Here is a 5,000-nt window from a genome sequence, read left to right on the forward strand (position 1 = left end):
CTCCAGATATATTACCTATTGTTAAAAAGATAAAACCTAGACTAATAGTACTGTACCAACGATCCAATGTTGAATAATTGATATCTATAATAATTCTATAAGACGAATAAAACGGAAAAGGAGTTTGTTGTAAAATATTCTTTTTATCATTCATATTCATATATTTGATTTCAGCAAAAGAAAAGGATTCATTAAAAAAAACAAAGTCTTGCTTTTACCAAGAATTTGTATGAGTTCTTGAAATGTAATGACTAAAATAGCCACTGATATTAATGATCCACATAAAAGAGTTGTATAACCCAATATCATCATACTTACGTGCATCATTAACCAATGGGACTGTAAAGCAGGCACTAATTTTAAGGATTCATGCATTTCGGTTAAAAGACCCGAAGTAGCAAAGCCTTGGGTAAAAAGAATACTTGGTGTTATTATTGTATTGAAATAGTCATTTTTTTGTTTTTTGAAGCAAAGAACCATATAAAAGATAGAAAAAGTCCATGAAAGAAATATTAATGATTCATATAAATTACTAAATGGTAAATGGCCTGAAAAAATCCAACGAGTAACTAACAATCCTGTGATACAAAAAAAGGTTATTATCATGCCTTTTTTGAACAAATTGTATAATCCTATGATTTCATTGCCTAATAATAAGGTTATCAAATGAATTGAAATTAAAATAGATACGACCGAAAAGGATATATGAGTTAATATATGCTCTAAAGTGGAAAATACCATATAGAATGAAAAAATAGAAATACTTGGAATAGAAATAATAATTCTTTATAGGAACTTTTTTTTAGAAGATAAGATGCCGCTACTCGGACTCGAACCGAGATGCTCTAGCACTGCTTCCTAAGAGCAGCGTGTCTACCAATTTCACCATAGCGGCTGACTCGAAACCATAATAACCCAATTTTAGTCAATTGTCGAGATTCAAAGAATCAATTAAAACACAATATTTGTTTACTAAACATTCAATAAAATAATTTTAAAGAATTCTATTAGAATCTATTAAATATAGAATGTAAATATCATAATATAGAATGTAAATATCCTAAATTCATAACTGAATCTTATATTCTATATCAATTTTATATTCATATTTTTGTATTTAAAAAAGAGTCGTTGAATCCAGTTAATTGAAATTATTCTAACGTTTATATTTGTTACAGAAAAAGCTTTTTGAATTCCCCGTAAAAATAGATTGCCCTAATGAAAAAGCTTTTAATGCTGTAAAATATCCCTTCTTTTTCCATAAAGTGTTCCGAATAAGTTTTTTTGATATAGACGTGCGCTTTTTTGGAACTGCCATAGAATTAGTATAGTTTTTTATTGTTATAGAATTTTATGTGAAAGACATTTTGCGGTAAATTAAAATTAAGTTTATCTCTAATTAGACATATATTTTATATATTTGAATTTCCATTTTTGTTTTTATTATATTTATAATAAGAATATAATACTTTTTAGAAAGTTTTCCCCAAATCGCTATTTCTTATTGTAATAAAAACTTAATTAGTTAAGTTAAATTTAATGAACTAAACCAATGTTCAAAAAATATTGTCCAAAGAGTCAGAATAATGAATAATCGATTATTCTATTTTATTAAATTCTATCTTTCTTTGTTATTAACCGAAACCATTCCTTTACTTTACAAAAAAGATAAAAGAAAAACCTAAGAAACCAAATTCATTAGAATCCTAATTTTTTTCTTTATTGTATGGAATATACACATCAATATTCATGGATCATACCTTTTATTCCATTCCCAGTTCCGATGTTAATAGGAGTGGGACTTCTACTTTTTCCCACTGCAACGAAAAATATTCGCCGTATTTGGGCTTTTCCTAGTATCTTATTGTTAACTATAGTTATGATTTTTTCGCTTGATTTGTCTATTCATCAAATCAAGAATAGTTTGTTTTTTCAATATGTATGGTCTTGGACCATAAATAATGATATTTCTTTAGAGTTTGGGTACTTGATCGATTCACTTACTTCTATTATGTCAATATTAATTACTACGGTTGGCATTCTCGTTCTTATTTATAGTGATAATTATATGTCTCATGATCAAGGATATTTGAGATTTTTTGCTTATCTTACTCTTTTTAATATTTCAATGTTGGGATTAGTTACTAGTTCGAATTTGATACAAATTTATTTTTTTTGGGAATTAATTGGAATGTGTTCTTATTTATTAATAGGCTTTTGGTTCACCCGCCCTATTGCGGCAAATGCTTGTCAAAAAGCATTTGTAACGAATCGTGTAGGGGATTTTGGTTTATTATTGGGAATTTTAGGTCTTTATTGGATAACGGGTAGTTTGGAATTTCGGCATTTGTTTCAAATTATAAATAATTTGATTTCTAAAAATGAAATGAATATTTTTTTTTTTACTCTGTTTGCCCTCTTGCTATTTTGTGGCTCAGTTGCAAAATCTGCCCAATTTCCTCTTCATGTATGGCTACCCGATGCTATGGAGGGACCTACTCCAATTTCTGCCCTTATACATGCTGCTACTATGGTAGCCGCTGGAATTTTTCTTGTGGCTCGTCTTTTTCCTCTTTTCATAGTGCTACCCAAAATAATGAACGCAATAGCTTTTATAGGTATAATAACAGTAATATTAGGAGCTACTTTAGCTATTGCTCAAAAAGATATTAAGAAAAATTTGGCCTATTCTACAATGTCTCAATTGGGTTATATGATGTTAGCTTTGGGTATGGGATCTTATCGAGGTGCTTTATTTCATTTGATTACTCATGCTTATTCAAAAGCATTGTTGTTTTTAGGATCTGGATCCATTATTCATTCAATGGAAGCTCTTGTCGGATATTCTCCAGCTAAAAGTCAAAATATGGTTTTTATGGGCGGTTTAACAAAACATGTACCAATTACAAAAACTTTTTTTTAGTGGGTACACTCTCTCTTTGCGGTATTCCACCCTTTGCCTGTTTTTGGTCTAAGGATGAGATTCTTAATGATAGTTGGTTGTATTCACCAATTTTTGCAATAATAGCTTGTTCTGCAGCAGGATTAACTGCATTTTATATGTTTCGAATTTATTTACTTGTTTTTGAGGGATATTTAAACGTTCATTTTTTGAATTTTAATGGAAAAAAAAATAGTTCATTCTATTCAATATCTTTATGGGGGAAGAAACAAGTAAAACTTAAAAGAAAAAACGAAAATTTTTTCTTAGTTTTACTAAAAATAAAAAAGAATGAAATAACTTCTTTTTTTATCCGGAAGAGATATCTACATCGCGTTAATCAAAATATTAAAAATATAAAACATCTTGTTTTTGGTATTATGCATTTTGGCACTAAAAAAACTGCTTGTTTATATCCTAATGAATCTAACAATACTATGCGATTTTCTATGCTTATTTTAGCGCTCTTTACTTTATTCGTTGGTGCTGTAGGAATTTCTTTCAGTCAAGACGGAATACATTTGGATATTTTATCAAAATTGTTAATTCCGTTTATAGATCTTTTACATAAAGATTCAGAAAATTTTATGAATTATTATGAATTTTTCACAAACGCAACTTTTTCTTTGAGTTTCACTTTTTGGGGAATATTTCTAGCGTCTTTTTTTTACAAATCGGTTTATTCCTATTTAAAAAATTTGAATTTATTAAATTTATTTGAAAAAAGTTTTCTTAAAAAAAATGTTGCCGATCATTTTCAAAATATCATATATAATTGGTCGTATAATCATGGTTATATAGATCTTTTTTATGAAAAATCTTTAATTGCTAGTATCAGAAGATTAGTGAAATTAAATTCTTTTTTTGATAAAAAAAGAATTGATGGAATTACGAATGGAATAGGTATTACAAGTTTTTTTCTAGGAGAAGCTATCAAATATGTGGGGGGGGGGCGAATAGCTTCGTATATATTATTGTATATTCTAGATATATTAATCTTTCTAGTAATTTTATTGTTACATCGAAACAAATAAATATTGATGAATCTCATGAATATGGAACTCGGTAAGAAAAGGGGATTTAAAAATTGAAAAAGAAGATTCTGAAAGAATCTTCTTTGAATACTAAAATTACGTATTGAATTTGGATTCTTGTATCCATAATTCAAAAAGTTTTTTTGACTATTGCCGAAGAACTGAAATAAAAGATAGGGTATAGCTATGACAGTTATTGTATGGGGTCTACCCAATGCTAAATGCAAAGGCGCATAATAGATAGACATGAACATTATGAGCTGTCCCGTAATAAACCCAGTTGTTGCTGCTATTTTCTTCTCGGTTCCTTCTTCCACAAGTCTAGCTCGAAGAAGGAAGAGATAAGAGGGCCCTATGGAAAATGTGGTCATAAATCCATAATAGAGTCCGACCACAACTATCGAATTCATTATCTTCATGCATAAGAATACTAGATTCTCCAGTATAAAAGATTGAAAAATCATCTCAAACCTCTCTTTTTCTTTTCTATTGCAATTTTTGGATTATTATATAACGATTTTTCAATTTTCAATTTTGCATAATTTTCCATTTATAGAAATAGATAGACTAGAAATAGAAACGACATCTCTTATCTCAATAACACCAAAGATAGGGAGGGATATTAAATGAATGGAATTAGTTTATGGATGTAATATAATGAAATAGAGCCAGTTTGAGGTTCCCTATGAAATGAGGCATGGAAGGGAGCCGCTGTGAAGAAATTTGACGAGTTACGAAGGAAACTTCGAGTTCCTATTGGTCATGGGTTGAGAACGGGAATTGAACTCTATGAGATCGAATTTCCCGTTGTTCCTCAGTAGCTCAGTGGTAGAGCGGTCGGCTGTTAACTGACTGGTCGTAGGTTCGAATCCTACTTGGGGAGATTGAATTGATTCCGAAATCTGTAATTCGGAATGAAAGGGTTTGCTTTGACCGTTAAGAAGAGTAGATAACTCGTTTCCCTTGTCTTTGTTTCTATTGTATTCTATCTCATCGTATCCCATTCTGTTCTGCGATATTTGAGA

General features: G+C 29.6%; 2 non-coding genes across 2 annotated transcripts; one reads left to right on the plus strand and one right to left on the minus strand.

The window, feature by feature from the left end:
• Window positions 1–815: 815 nt before the first annotated feature.
• TRNAL-UAG lies at window positions 816–895 on the minus strand. Its single transcript has one exon. It is a non-coding gene; the product is annotated as a tRNA-Leu (tRNA).
• Window positions 896–4,786: 3,891 nt separating this feature from the next.
• On the plus strand, window positions 4,787–4,858 carry TRNAN-GUU. The gene has a single exon. It is a non-coding gene; the product is annotated as a tRNA-Asn (tRNA).
• Window positions 4,859–5,000: the final 142 nt, after the last annotated feature.

The sequence above is a fragment of the Vigna unguiculata genome, chromosome 11 (genome assembly GCF_004118075.2).
Source record: "Vigna unguiculata cultivar IT97K-499-35 chromosome 11, ASM411807v1, whole genome shotgun sequence".
Lineage (NCBI taxonomy): Eukaryota > Viridiplantae > Streptophyta > Magnoliopsida > Fabales > Fabaceae > Vigna > Vigna unguiculata.